Source organism: Empidonax traillii, unplaced genomic scaffold (assembly GCF_003031625.1).
Source record: "Empidonax traillii isolate 1590-97213 ecotype Southwest subspecies unplaced genomic scaffold, ASM303162v1 scaffold626:size867168, whole genome shotgun sequence".
Taxonomy (NCBI): Eukaryota; Metazoa; Chordata; class Aves; order Passeriformes; family Tyrannidae; genus Empidonax; species Empidonax traillii.
In genome coordinates, this window is record NW_020955819.1 from 481,546 (window position 1) to 497,659 (window position 16,114).

At 41.5% G+C, this 16,114-nt stretch overlaps 1 long non-coding RNA gene across 1 annotated transcript in view; it reads right to left on the reverse strand.

Annotated features, from left to right (window-relative positions):
• Positions 1-11,943: 11,943 nt before the first annotated feature.
• Positions 11,944-16,114, reverse strand: part of LOC114065180 — a 21,887-nt gene continuing 17,716 nt past the window's right edge. The window contains exon 3 of the long non-coding RNA XR_003572886.1: positions 11,944-11,956. This is a non-coding gene — a long non-coding RNA (uncharacterized LOC114065180). The remainder of the gene's footprint in view (positions 11,957-16,114) is intronic.

Consider the following 16,114-nt stretch of genomic DNA (forward strand, 5'->3'; position numbering starts at 1 on the left):
GTAAAAACCAAAACAATATGTGTGCATAAATGTATATTTTACAGTATTTTTTTATGCTCCTTGGGAGTCAAAAGTCAAAAAGAGTCAAACTTTTTATAAATATATGTGTATATACACACACATATTCCATGCTGCATTTGAATGAGTGTCTTTTTTTTTTTTCAGATTCCCTATCAATATGTTATTTCAGAGCATATTAAAGTATTTTAAAGAGCTGTTTCCATCTGCAAATGGCAGTGTGCTCTTTCCTGAACTCCACAGATCAATCCCTCCAGTAAATATCAACTACTACATGGCCCTAGGATGTCTGCAATTTCACATTAAAAAAAAAAAAAAATCACCCTCCAGGTGATGTGGTCTGTTCTTCCATCATTTTTGCCCCTCTTCTGTACTACAACTTGTGAGCTTATAAAAAGAAATTACAAAAAATTATACTAGGAGGTTTTGGTGAGGCTTACACAGTCATTCAGTTAGGACAGAGTGAATACAGGGAGGGAGCTCACCTCCCCTTGCCAATTGCTGCGTGCTGGTAAAGGGGTTCCTCCCTCATTGTAGAATCACTTTTGGACAAGGACAATGACAATCAATAATTGCAGCTAAAAGTATGAGGAAAAGTGGTGAAATTAGGTGAGTTAAGGGGAAGCATAAACAAACTCAGAAGCAAGACAAGATTTCTTTTGCTATATACAAGATTTCTGCTGTATTCAATGCACACATACATACATACATACATAGCTGTATTCAATGCACACATACATACATACATACATATACACTCACACAAATATATTTATATACACAGTGTTTTAATTTTGCAGATTGTTTTAAGTCCTGTGATGTGCTTTTTCAGAAAGAGATGAGTCTGTTAAAGAAAAATGTAAATGTAGATTTTATTAGTTCAATTGGTGTTTGCACTCAGTCCTGGTGTTTAAGAAGCTTTTCCTCTGATTCTGACCTTCAGAATCCTGAAAGCTAAAGAGTAAATAAACCAGGTGGCCTTTCTGAATTTTGGCAAGATGGGCTTACAAGCCCCTTGCTCATTCGTAGTTCCAGTGCTGCTATCTTGTGGAAAAAAATGGCTGCAGCAACTGCAACACTTGTAAAAGATGGTATTAAGATTCATTGTCAAGAATGGTAATTATGACCTTTGGAATGTTCGCATATTTTTTCTAATTTAGAAAAACTGTGTTAGTGTGATTAATATCCAGTGGATGATATGGGGAATCATTATTCATTGTGATCCAGATTATAATTTGGGTTGTTTTGAATGCCCAGAATTTTGTAATTCATTTTTGCAGAAGTAACATGATCCCTCCCGGTACATTCTGATGTATAAGCACTACTCTTGCCTGTGAAAGCAGTGAAACTGTTTCTTCTATTGCCGCTTCTTATAGACTGTTTAAAACTACTGCATGGTTACTCAATATGAAGTTTCAAAAATCCAAATTTAATAAACAACTAGAAAAGCATCTCAGGCAATATTGCACTATTACTCTGAAACAGGCAGATTTTTGGCCAGAGCAGTTGTTTTCAAAGCATTTTCACTGGCATGTGAAAATTCAGTCAAACTGAAATACCAGTTATTTCTGAGTACGATTCCAGCTTTAAGAAGAAATTGTACCAACAACCAAAACATGTTTTTCTGTTTTCTTGGTTTGTTTTCGAATGCACATGCAAATACAGATTTATATGTCAACAAATACGTAGAATACTTGACACACTTCTATTGCATACTGATATAATCCACTTTAGCAAGTTACTAAGCAGCTTTTCAAGATCATCTGTGTTCCTAAAGGAGGCACTTTATATTTTACCCAATGGTCTTTGATTGGGAAAGCATGACTTAAGCAACAAAAACACCTAGAAAAATCAAATACAGAAATGGAAAGGCTTGTCCCAGATTTGTAAAAAAATGAAAAGCTAATGTCAAAGCAATTTGATTAAGCTGTGTTTATTTCAATTGAATTGTGTCTGTCACTTTGTAAATAGAATGGGAATGTAAAGGTTGGTTTGGTCTTACAGTTATTTCAAAGGCAAGAAAATAATTTCCAAAAGTATTGTGGCATATATGTCATATATACCAAAATATGGTATATCTTCCAGTTGCAAACCAATCCTTTCTTTTATTTCTATTTTATATAAAAAAAAGAAATTCAAATGCCTTTGAGAGTGTCTACAGATCTTCATTCCTCCCACAAGTCCTACTGATCAAAAAGTTTGAAATAAGCATAAAATCTAGCACTACATTCTGAACAAGTCTGAACAAGTCTGAGACTCATCAAGAGTTACTCTGAAGTGCCAACAGTGTGTGAGGCAGCAAATGATGTAGATAAGTTATCCATTTCACTATTTTGAATCAGATTCTGGTCCCAAAATGCAGAAAGAATGCTTTAAAAAATGTTCTTTTTGTTTTTAAAGTTAGTGCAGTGTTCTCACAAATGAGCATCCAAGCAGAATTTGTAAATGTGTAGAATAAGAAATCTGTTTAATTTCAGGACACTTTCTACTCATTTGTGTTAGGCTGCAAACTAATGTTAGGCAATAACATTTAGATCTTCCTCAATATTTTTGTCAAAAACATCATCACATCAGTATAAGTGTCGTGATGCAGTTATGTCTCTGTACCATGATGTTTGGAACTGCCAATGCAGGGCTTGCAAGCGAGAGGTTGGAGAGCAAGCAACCAGCAGCACCGGGCTGAGGAGCTCAGGGCACAAGTCAGGTACAGGCTGACTCCAAGGCAAGCCACGATCCAAATGCCTCCCCATAACCAGCAAAGTTTTTGCAGGGGTAGTTTGAGGCACACATGGCCCACATCATTTCCCCAAGGCCACCACCCTGGAGACAATATCTGTGTCACAATCACACCATACCCTGCCATTTGCCAGGGTCTCTTCATCCCAAACTCTGCCAACACTAAATGCACAACAGTCCCCTCCTGCCAAGGGATGCTGGCACCCCAGCTGCGGCACAGCTGCCGCTCGCACATGCACTGGGGGAGGCCGGGAGAAGGGGTAGCCGTGCCAAAGCACACACCTGAGTCCAGTTCTGGGCCCCTCAGTTCAGGAAGGATATTGAGGTGCTGAAGCAGGTCCAGAGAAGAGCAACCAGGCTGGTGAAGGGACTGGAACACAAGTCCTATGAGGAGAGGCTGAGGGAGCTGGGGTTGTTTAGCCTGGAGAAGAGAAGGCTCAGGGGTGACCTCATCACTCTCAACAACTCCCTGAGAGGTTGTAGCCAGGTGGGGGTCGGTTTCTTCTCCCAGGCAGCTATCAGTAAGACAAGAGGACATGGTCTTAAGCTCTGCCAGAGGAGGTTTAGGTTGGATGTTAGGAAGACATTCTTTACAGAGAAGGTAACCAGGCATTGGAATGGGCTGCCCGGGGAGGTGGTGGATTCTCCATCCCTGGAGGTATTTAAGAAGAGACGGGATGTGGCACTTAGTGCCATAGTCTAGTAAATGTGGTGGTAGTGGATCAAGGGTTGGACTTGGTGATCTCAGAGGTCCTTTCCAACCCATCTGATTCTATGATTCTGCGATTCTACCTGCCACAAAAGCAAATCGGTCCGTGCTAGCCACGGGCAGGCACAGCCTGGGGACCAGAACCGTCAGAGGAGCCGGGTCACACAACAGCCTTGCAATGAAGTTGTGAGACGCAGCATCGCTGCCTGGTTTAAGGGCGGGCGTGACCCGTGTGAGAGCAGGGGCAGGCGATGTGCCGCCCTGAGCCAGCCGGGGACAGCGTGAGTGCTCCCAGGGCAGGAGGGGCGCGGAGCCCATCACGTTCCCGAGTCTCTGCCCACACACCAGGGAAACGCCCAGCAGACACACGGTTTATTGTTCCTGAGGGATTTCCATCCCACCTCCGTCTCCCCTGGGCGCCCTCAGACGCGGCCGCACCGCAGTGGCGCCACTGGGCGGCGCCCGAGCGCCACCGCGCTGCCTGCCGCGCTCCCTCCCTCCCTCCCGGAGCCCGGCGGCGGCGCTGGAAAAGAGCCTGAGGGAAAGGTCCTCACACACTCCCATCGCCCGGTGTTCCTCTCTCGCCCGGGTGTTCGCGATGCATTTCTAGGGAGCAAATGGCACCGGCCTGCCACGAGTTGCCGCCGCCACCTAAAGCAGCACAATTACACCCTCCCTTGTGCTCAATCCCGTGTTCATTGGGTCGCTCGACTCATTGACTTGGCTGAAAAAAACCACGTTTTTTGTTGTTACTATTCTGCAAGGCTGGTGGGTTGAATTTGCTTGAGGAAAAGCCCTTTGTGAGAAAAAAGCAGGAGCATTCGGCCAGAAGCTGAAGGAGAAAGGCGACTGATGTGGCTCATCTCATGGAAGCGCACCACTAATTGCTATTGTTGTAGGAGAAAGGGTACAAGGTACAAATACAGAAAGGAAAGACAACGCCTTGTATCCTGTACCTGTACCAGAGGGAGAATATCAGATATCTCAGAATTAGTTGAGAGCAGCAGAGATCTTTGTGGTGGATGTTCTTGTTTCTAGTGTAGATCTAAATTAGAGTAATTCTCATGGGTGTTCTGTGTAAACTGACCCTTGGTAAGAAAAATTCAGTTCAGTGTTATGTCCTTCAAGTCTTAAATAAATAAAAAAAATCAAAGAAAAATGGAAGCAGCAGAACAGATGCTCAGAAGAGAAGTAGAATAATCACAATTAAAAACTGGAGAAAGAAACAAATAAGATATAAAGGAAGGTGAAGTAAATCTCTGTAAGATTTTAAATGCCAAGAGAGCTTGTCTCTGCAACAAAGGTGGTCATGACCTGGATTCCTTCCTCCTGAATTTAAATTTGTAACCAGGTTACATAGGTATAGGTTTTCTGTAACTTCTGTGGAGAGAAAGGCCCCTTAAAAGGGGAAAAAAATCTTCAAGCTGGATATCAATAGTTGTCCAACTGCTTCAGGCTGTAGAACTGCAGTCTTGCTCTTACGTGCCTAGGGTATACTGACCTCTGCCACTTGCAAGACAACTTTGTCATGGAAATTATTTGAGACAGATATTGGAATGCATTGTATGGGAGGCCAGCTCATGTGATCCTCATTATCTCTTTGGTCTTGAAAAGGGTGACTTTATTTTCAACCTTTGGCAAGATGTCCTGCAATCTATTTTGAACTAAAACAGGAAGATGAGCAGAATATCACGAAGCTGTGGTGACTTCCCTGCTTATTTTGGCTGCCTTCTCCTCAGGAGTTGTACTGAACACCAGACTCATGCAGCAAACAAGCTTGGCCAGTATTTATAAACAAACACACATTTCTTGGTGCATTTTTTCTTATCTGCATTTTTTTTTTTTAATACTTTAATAGCACTGAGGCAATGGTAGTCTTTATCCATGATAAATTCAAAGAATATTGACCAGGACTGACTCCAAAAAGAAGCAGAACTTTTTATCAGGAGACTACAGTGTTGCACAAAAACCCTTTGAAGTCCCTGGCAAGGTACATGCACTGTTTTAGTGATCACACTAGAGTGAAGATGCATGTGTAATTCTGGAGGGAATATCTGGCATTTTGGAAGTGCATTCATGGTTGGGTTGTGGCAGCCAGGACTGCAAGGCAGGCTGTAATGCCGGGTCTCCCAAGGCCCTACACCTTCCCTGTGTGAGGCTCTCTAGGCCATTTTGTCTTTCTCATTTGGAGCAGCAGTAGCAACACAGAGCAGAGATGGCTGGAAATTTCTGACAGCAAATTTCTCCACTGGGGAGAAAAAACTTTCAAAACTGTAATTGGCAGGTTTCTGAGCAGCACATTGGCTGAGACAGAAGCCAGGCAGGATGGCAAGCTGCCTGCTTCCCTTGCAGGCTTACTTGGCTTTCTCTATCAGCAGTTCACATGCTTTCTGGGCTTCCTGACAGCTCAATAGGGAAGGTACCATGAGTCAGGGAGCCTGTGATCCTGAGGGGAGGGGTCAGGCTCAAGACCACATTTCCATTCTAATCTTGCTTTGGATGGATAGTCTTTTCTAGAAATATGGGATAGAAAATCTGGTTCTCCAGGGCTCCAATGAAGTACAGTCAATCTCTTATTCCAGAGAACCTCAGGCAATGCCAACGGCAGAAAGAGCATCCATCCTTCCCCAACCCAGAATCAGAAGCAGGGATAAGGTGCTTTAAAGAAAAAGAGGCATCCTCTCTTCCCTTTTTGAGAGGCAGTGGCAGAAGGGACCCATCAACTTTTAATCACCCCATCAGCTACATGGGACTATTGTTGCTATGCTTTTCCATTCTTAGCATGTAACATTTTCTACGGGGATCATGTTAATGGACACTTAACCTAGACTAGGGAGTGAGGGGAAGAAACACAGAGGATGATTCATACTTTTCAATTACTGTTCTCAGGCCGAGAAAGGCAGTAGTGCGCTCTGGCTGCTAGCTCAGCGATGCTTACACCCTATTTGAAACTCTCCTTTGTAAGTGCCAGGCATCTACAGGCTATTTAAGCAAGCAGTGAAATGCTCATCAGCTATTTGGCATGAATACGTTTATGCTTCTGTCTGTTAGTGGCCATTCTTCAATACAGCTCTGAGTGTGTACATGTCCTTTACAATAAATGCAACACAACAGATTAGCCAGACAATGCAGGGGTGATTCTGCTTCTCTTCACTGTAGGATAGAAACTCGTCTACAGGGAATTTAACTTCAGCACAGGAACACCCTGTCTCACGTAGCCTTCAGAACAGCTCAAATCCTTTATTCAGGCCCCGATTAAACAAACTGCACAAGTATAAGTCAAACTAACATCATGGCTTTGCTGAATTTATGTCCCGAGTCTCACTCAAGTAAACTATTCGAGGAAGTTAAAACTGGGCTGCAGCTTTCAATTTGCTGTTTCAAATCAGACTCCTTACACCTGTGAATAAAGGCAATTATCACTTTCTCTTCTCATAATTCTAAGTTCAGTTTTCCACAGCCATCTGTAATTTATTTTCTCAGTTAGAGGTATTTGTAGAAAAAAATAAGGCAGCACAGCCTTGTAAGATCTGATCAAGAGGGAGAATTAAACTTGTCACAACCAAGTGATTTTCCATAAAATAGTGAAAAATACATTAATATTGCATTAGTTCCATTTTAGGTTGTGAGAAGAGAGATGAGTATTTTTTTAAATGTGCCTTCTATACACCGTACCAAAAGGTTATTCTTGTATTTTCTTCTTTATAAGCAAGTCCAAACTTCTGGCTAAAGTCCAGTGGACATTTTTCTTTGTCCATTAAGGCAATCTCCTACACAGTTTACCAGGGGAGGATGAAATTCCTCAAGCTGTGTTATAAACATTCATCACTGAAATCACTCTCCTTGTAACAAGAACAGCAGACAAAATTCAAGACAGTGCTACACTGAGTGTGCTTTACAGATGGAGACTGTAGAATCAGAAGTGAAATAGTAAAGCCAAAGACCAAATAAGCCACTGTGAAAAGATTAAACAAGACAATTTTCCATCACAGAGAGCTTTGAGGTTCAGTGAAAGTAGGAAAACCTGATTCTGTCACTCCAAACAAAAGACAGAGTAATATTTAGATGACAAATGAAAGAGTCTGAGAAAGGATTTTTTTTTTTTCACTCTTTTGAGAAGTCTTGGTTCTTCCTCGAAGCAGTTCTTTACAGAGGTAACCTACAAGTACTTCAAAGCCATGTAGCCTGTATTTTCTTCCCTGGATAAACTTTTTGAGAGCTCTAAGGAATCTCCCTGTTGTTCCTCTGTCTTTCTATTGCTCAAGTTCATTCCTCTTGAATAAAGTCTGTGGAGATGATAGTTGAAACCAGGGCCCTGTTGAGACCATGGCCCGCAATGGGTGGCACTGATTTTAATTTGGCATTTAGTTCAGTGTGGAACTGAGAACGGGACAGCACTGACAGCAGTGCCTGCAGGCTGCTGGTCAGGGAGGCTCTTATCAGTTCACCTTCCTGTCCTCCTTTTCAGCTGCAATTTACTCCCTTCTCTGCCAGTCTCCCTAATTAGTGCAGAGGATTTGTTTGTGTATAGCCCTAATAAATCGTAATCACTTTCAATATAGCGCTTCCCCAGACTCTGACCTTTTGCTCTCACCGTGTCCTGTGCCAAGTACAGGGTGGGAGGATTGGGCAAGGATTTCCTATGTACTGCCATCACCAGCAACAGGGAACCCAGACTTCCCTTCCTCATTTAGGCCAGTGCTAAGGGCTACCACCATTAATGAATTATTTCCTTTATGAAAATGTTTCACAAAATTAAATAAGGATATAAAGACAGAAAGCAATCAAAAACCTGAGCAAACTACTGCAGAATTTCTAAAGCATTTTAAAAGAGAATTAAAACTTCTTAGGGGTTGTGTTTTTGTGACAAAAACTATGTAACTCCATGAAAGGCATACTATTGTAGAAAAATAGTAATTTATAGCAGACTCTGGAAAGGTTTCTTAAAATGGCAAGATGGCAAGGGGCTGATGAGGTGGGATTTTCTGGACATATTGTGAGCATATCAATACCAGCCTCTCTACTGCTGCAGCTTGCATCTGGTTTTCAAAGAGTTACGTTTTCTGCAGCATTGCTGGCAGTTTTCTGGTATGTGTATCTAGTGAGTCTGGGAGCCCCATCGGGCTGTAACTTATGCAGAAGGCTGCACTGAGTCCTGGCAAGCTCAGGCCTCCGGAATTTAACACTGCAATAGAAGGAAACATGCCAAACCATCTACCTGAACTGCTATTCCCTCAACACATTCCTCTGTGGTGTTTCTTGGCTGGCGGCTTCATCCCTCAGCTCTAGAACTGAAAAAAACCTGATGCTTGAAGTTATATTTCTCATAGTCCTTCACACAGCATATGCAGCAAAAACCCCTCAGAATACTATAAAAGTTTAATTTTCAAAAAAAAAAACAACTGAGAAATAATTGCTTTTTCTTAATACCATTACTTATTTTTAGTTAATACTCAAGAGTAGCAGATGGGTGCTCATGAATTTAGATACAAATATGTGAAAACTAGAAGTGCATCTTTAGATATCTAGGTTTCAAATTTTTGTTTTGAGGAAGATGTTGCAAAAGTAAGACTTTGTATAGGTTGCTTTTTAAAGCAATCTTAATTGGAAAAAGGTTTTTAGACTAATACTACAAATCTAACCCACAAATTTATCCTGTTTTGTCATAACCACATGCAATTCTTTCTTCACCGTAGATGGGCAAAATCACATCAACTGCAACAGTCCAATCTTCTTCTCTGCAGAGGATCTCTACTTATGTGGCTGTTTAAAGCAGATACACAGCTGGTGTGAAACTATGGTCCTACAGAAGCAGAGAAGCTTAGCACAGGAAAAGGTCAAACATACAACTAGCAAAGTATTATGTAAGTTATTTCATTTGTATTTTCATAGTTTATGCACGTAGATGATTACAATCTCTGCTACAGAAAGTAGAGAGGTTTCTGTGTTTGCCTGCTCGCTGTGTCACCAGAAAACAGTCTGGGTTAGTTGGGAAATGAAAGTCAGTCATGTCAGCCAATGGGAAACAGCAGGGCAGGTTTCCCGGTAAGTTCTGGAGTATTTCAGATTCAAAGCGTACGGAATTGTTGTGCATTTGTAGTTCTTCCGGTGACTATCATAAACACTGGTTTGTTGGAAGGTTGTTTCCAACAGGAGTAATGTTTAGCATGAATATTTCTTAGCTATATGATAGCTATATACTGAAAAGGAAGTTTCCACAGGGTAGCAGTCACAACACAATGGTTGGTTGATGTGCTCAACATGCTGCTGCACCCATTGCACACACCATACAAACATCAGCTCAGCAAGGAAAGACAGGAATTTGGAAGTAGTTTTGCCCTATATATTTGTGGGTTCTTTGTGTTGATGAGACAAACTAAAGCAAGGATTCCTATTCCTGCTCAACCAAATATTGCACTAGTAACTTCAACTAGCCCACAGATTTATAAGTTAGTCTCACATGTATAAAATTCAACCTCTATTATTCTTGTCCATAAGTAACTCCTCTCACAGGTCCTGTGACCAAGTGACCATAGTGTGTCATAACATTTGAGTCATAATTCCCATTATTTCATGGTTCTATTGGATGTGACGGTGTCCTTGGACTCATGCTGGTGTGAAAGGCACCCCTTCACTGCTTTCAACAAGCCTGGGCTCAGGCTCTGGCCTGCTTAGCACATTATTTTGGGAAATCATTGACTCTCCTAGACTTCACCCTCTCTTCCTTTTGGAAAGCTTTTTAATTTATAGGTCTTTAGAATCTCTACTATTATCTTAGGAGAGATTTTGGAGTTTTTTGTTTGTTTCTTTTAGATCTTGGCATTGGAATATGGGTTGCTCGTAGACTAAGATGACCCTCATGTTTATAGACCTCTTGAGAAAATGGAATCACAAGTCTTCAATAAAATCTAATCAGCATTTTAAATTACTCACAGATATGAGAGTTTAACTAAACACAGAAAATACCCTGGAGTTTCACCCCATAGGGTCTTACCGCGGTCAACTTGACTTCTGTACTACAGAAACATCCTCATTTTTTTAAATATGCCAATAAACTCCCCCTGAGAGGCAGACTTCAGCAAATAAAGCCCTCCTCTCATGCTCCATCACCAAAGTTTGCTTGTTAGACTTTGGATGAAAGAGTCAAAAATTTCTCCACTGAACCAAAAAGCTGCTGGAGGAGTTTAAACTGCTGTAAGCATGGGAAAGCAGAGGAGTTGAAACCATAAAGATAGGATTTGGGACAAGATGATGTCACAGCCTAGCATCCAACAGGAATACATTCACACTCCAGAATCCTTCTAGCAGCCAAGAAGTTCTGCACTAACATGGATTTCACTGGGGAGTCTTGCTTAATAGGCTTGCTATACTGAGCCAAATGGGTCTTCAGAGAGCTGTGGGAGAAGTGGAATATGCACATCTGGGAACTAAACCAAACCAATACTGATACTTTAATCGCACAAGGTTTTCACTTGCTATCACATAGAAAGGAGATTTTACAGTGTTTTAATTATTTTTAAAAGTTCACATTGATTCTCCAGACAATTGTATTATATATGGATATATACAGAATAAAAAAACCTTCATTGATGGATATGAGATGATAGTATCAATAGCCAGAATAAAAGAAAGTTGGTCCCTATAGTAATATATTACTTTTCTCTGAATAAAAGTAAGCTCAAGAAAGTTGTCTGTTATCAGCCCCTCCTTCTGAGATAGTAAAAAGGTGGTTGAATATATCCACAGTGTAATGATTTTCAGATGGGACACTGGGAAACAGAACTGGTCAGGAGTGAGCAATTGGTTCAAAGACAGGAAACATAAAAATGAGGTTAGAAGCGTAGAGAATATTTTAAAAACTGTATTTGTTTTCTATTAAAAAATAATCTTGCTAAAAAGATACTTTCTTTCTTAAGGCTATTTATTTGGAACTGAAACAATAGTTCAGTCTCAGAACAGCAGTGATTAAATTTCCAACAAAGGTGTAATAGCAAATGTATACCTGCTATTGGATGCTCAGAAAAACTAAATACATGACAATACCAACAAACTAATTATTGTTTTAGGAGAAGGAGAGCTCTGGGGGCCTTCTCAAGACTCAGAGAACTTCTGAGGTAGAGGTATGCTGCACAGGGCAATCACTCCTTTCCACTTGCATGACACAAGTGACATTCTGCCATCATTCTTGGTTTATAAATCATAAAATAGTAATTTGAAAATAGCATACATTTCTCCTTTGTCTTAGAACCGCAGATACTTTTGCTACTTATCTCCAGAGAAGATGATTTGATGGATTAGCATATGGTTTATGGCATTTGCTTTCAAATGTAAATCCTTTTACTCATGGTCTTTGAAGGTCCTAACCAACCAAATTCTAAGTCCATGAAAATTTCTAATTCTAAATAAAATTCAAGGAATGTCTATACAGCTTATCAATGGTCCTTATGTTTACAGAGCTGTTGAATTATGGAAGACCTCAGGACTTGTGCTCTTCTGCATTTGTTATTAGGGCATGTTCCTTGTGTCCCTGGACTTGCTGAATCTGTGTGTACCCAAAACAAAGCACCACAACATCATGTGGTCTCCTGACTATTTCAGCCTAGGCCTGACTTAGTACTCAGGCCTGGACCACGGCCCAGGCAGTCGGCACTTGCCTGGAAACCTGGACTGTCAATTCCAGCCACCAGGCACGTCTGGATTGCTCATACATCATGCAAAAATGCTCAGTCAGCGGAATTTAGTGGTTACTTATTTAGGTGGCAGCATTTAGCAGAAGTCTTTCTAACTTGCCGCTTTGCAGGGGGACTGGTGTTGACAGATGGGAAAATATCCAACAAATTCAGAAAAGAGAAAAAATAATACATGGTTTCTTCTGATGCTAGCTTTTACAAACCAGAGCCAAAGACTGCCACAGTGATGAGAAATGTGGGTGAGGAAAATACATCTAGAGTTGGGTATTAGGGGCCTAGCTGGAGTCCAAATGTGCTCCACAGTACTACACAGGCACTTGGAGAGCTCATGTGCACTGGAGGGCAGTGGTAGAGCTGAATAAATCTGTCCCTAAAGGCTGCACTGGGATACAGCTGCCTGGGCTTGGGACAATGTCTCCCTTGCAGAAATCATGAAGACTTGTAACAGTATGGGGTTTTTTCACTAACAGCACAATTTCTCTTGAACTGATGCAGAAAAATATCAGTTTCCTACTCTGTATTTAGGAACCATGGGAGGATCAGGTCCCAGAGGGGCTGAGGCCACTTTGGCTACTTGAATTCAGCCCTCAAATCCCCAAGCAGCTTTTCCAATGCACCTGCCCAGGGAGGCACTGGATCTGTCTGCCTGCCTAAATTACTGCCTCTTAGCATGTCATAAGTATTGAAGTGAGGATATGCCCATGCTGTTACATGTTTAAGCCCTTCTTAAATAAGCTATTAGCAGATCTATGTTGCCTGCAGGTCTGCTTCTCAGGCATTTTCTGTTTGTGCTGTCATAGGGTCTCACACACAGTGTCAGAGGTGTTTCCTCATGATTCATCTAACCACTGAAACCTGTGGAAGACAGGAGAACCTAACCCCCACCTCCCCGAAAAGGGACATTCAGGATATGTAGAACAAAGAATGGCACTGCCCTCTTCTCATGAAAAGGGGCTGATTTGCTTTCGGTACCTGTTCTGAGGAAAAGGCACATGGTGATGAACGCTGCATCCAGCCAACATAGGTTCCCACCTGCCCCAGAGTCTTGCTCTGACCCTCAGCACCTTCCACTGGCTTCACAACTAGCATTTCAACTTCCAGGAGACTCCCAGAACTCTTTACACAGTGTCTGACAAGGTATCCAGGCACTAACTGGGAGCAGTGCACCCACTCTCCTGTTAGCTTTTAGTGCAGGACATAAGAGGAAATGTGCTCTGTGGGAGCACAGAGCACCCCTCTGAGCCCATCTGACAGCCTGAGTTAGAAATCTGAAATGCATGCTTTGCAAGAGACAGGTGTGCTTCCTCAAACATTGGAATAAAGAGCTCCTTAGCAAGGCATTGCATTTAGTCCAGGTACTTTGCTAAGGCTGTGGTTCACATAATAAATAAAGGCAGCCTTTTATGTGCATGTGTGTGACAGTTACCTCAGCTCACAGTGGCTGAGCCTCAATAAAGGCCCAGTGTAATTCTCTTAAGCCAGGTAAAGTTATAACAGCCAGTTAATAGTGAACTTCTCTGCAGCAACAGACAGAGGCAGCATATCACAAATCTTCTGTCTTGAAAGAAAATGCTCCCTTTTTTCCAAATCAAAGTTGGGCCTTTCTTTCTTTCTCCCTCCTTTATCTTCTTTAGGAACAGGCTCATGCAAAGAAGTTTGTGACACGTTTGGATTGTGGAGCCTGGTTCAGGCCCATGGTGGGGCCTCATGAAAGGAGTTTCTCTTCAGCATCTCATAAAACTCTTGTCAAGCTTTTGGTATGTGGGTGAGTTTCCTGTCTCAGATTAATTCTCCTCTTTCCACCTTCTCCATTCTCAGTTTATAGCATATTCCTACAGAGGTTCTGTTTGCTTTACTCTTTAAATGGTCTGCATCATGTGTGACATGAGTGTGCACAGCGCTCAGGACTAACCTGCAAATCAGGTGCCCTCAGGTATTTTTTTATGCAAATATTGAGTCCATTCACACCTAGAGAATATTCTTCACTCTCAAAACAGACACATGCATGTTTCTGAAAAAATCTGACCTTTCATCTTTTCCCAACCATTGATAATATGCATCAAAAGATTTTAATTTATTTACTGAGCCACAGTCTCACAAATTATTATGTATGTTCTGTCCATACATTCTTATGGCTTTTTGGATGGAAGGAACCCTGGCCTTGCCCCTGGGTGTTATATGACATGATGGGTTTGTGATGTTAGGTTAACCTTCAAAGAAACCGGACTGAAATCATGTAACTATTTTCATTACAGCCTCCACCTGGACTGACATCACAGTCTCACATAATAAACAAGAGCCCTGTCCACTAAACTCTTTTAAACTTTATGTTTTAATGAAGTTTTCAGTTTATGTACAAGTTTTGGTGAAAATCCACTGTGAAAAAATTACACTGTGAGTGCCTTTCTGTTCTCAGGTTTCCCCTTCCTTGATCATTTTTTATTTTGTTATGTTTTCTTTACTAATTTAGCCAAAACTAACTTATGCAGACTTTGGTTTACTTTACTCCCAGGTTTCTCCTTCTAACATTTGGTTTTTAAACATTTTTAAATCTGGACTTAAGAATAAAAGTCTCAGGTTTTCAAAGCCAGAGTAATTTACTTTAGCGAGACAGTGTATTGCACCTGTATCAGCTTAGTGGCACAAAATGTCTGCAGGGAATTTTTCATTAGAGTTTTTTAATTTTATTTTCATTCAGACATCAGCATGAGAGCCTAGCCAAGAACTGAAAAGACAGATTAAACTTCAAATAGTTTTACTAATAATACTGAGAAAAAATGGACTGCATAAAGGATTTGCTAGCTGTGCTTTTGGCCAGTGTGACTGTTTGACCATTATTACCAAAATTCTTCATACTTGTGATCAGCAAAAAAATAAAGTATCAGAACTTTTATCAGAATCAGGCATGGGTTCACACTATGACCTGAAGGAAAGTGTGCTACTTTATTAAAGCTGTAGATCTGGCTCATAAGTCTGAGAATCATAATTACCAGTGTTTAAACCACAGCCATGTTTGGTGATACGTGCTGATACCCTTATGTGCTCTGAAGATGAACTATGTGCAGTGTTTTGTGTGCCCAGGCAGAGATCTGACCTGCTCACCACACTTTGTATTTCTGCTCATGACCTCAGCATGGTTTCTTTTAGGCAAAACTTGAGGTTTCTCCAATTGCTGCCATTTTAGCAGAGATGAGTCCCTTTAACATAAAAATTAGGCTAAAGCAGCTTAATTACACTGTATTTGCTCAGCCTGACTGGGCCCTTTGCCTAATGAAATGATGTGCCTTGTAGGAAGGGCTGTCTACTCTGAACCTCTTATTTCTCCACACATTATTCTCTGCCAGCAGCTTTTACTTGTACTGGGAAGACAAAACTGGATGGCGAACAGAAACCACAGTGGTGAGACAAACTCATGAACAGGGTCTGTATTGACAGCTTGAATGAGCTGAAGGCAGTCAACACCTGAAGTTACCTTCTGATGCCAGTTAAAGGCATGTCTGTTAACTGAAGCTGGGGTGTTTGAAGGCAAGATGAAGGTCTAGAAAATGTGTTCACAGACTGTCCGAGTCAAGCTCCTGGCAGAGCAGCGAAGCAATTCCCTTATCCCAACTATAAACAAAGCAAGCACGTGTGCTTCCCCAGTGGAGGAATATAGCTATAGGCACAGTCCACTGATAATTAGACAGGGAGCTGAAAATACCTGGATCTCTGATGGAGTGGTATCTCACTCCTTTCTTTAAGCTACCACATGGGAAGGTCATGCAGGAGGTGTATGTCAATCCTGGCCAGTTTCTTTTCTCCAGACCTCTGCAGTGCTATTTTCTGGCACAAAGACCCAGAAGAGGCAAGGAAAATGGATATGCTTCAGCCCATCCTTCTGCCATCCTTCTGCTGGCTTGTAGTTTCCAAAGCACTGCATGAGGGGTACCTAAGTCATTTTGTCATGGTTGGTAGAGATTGG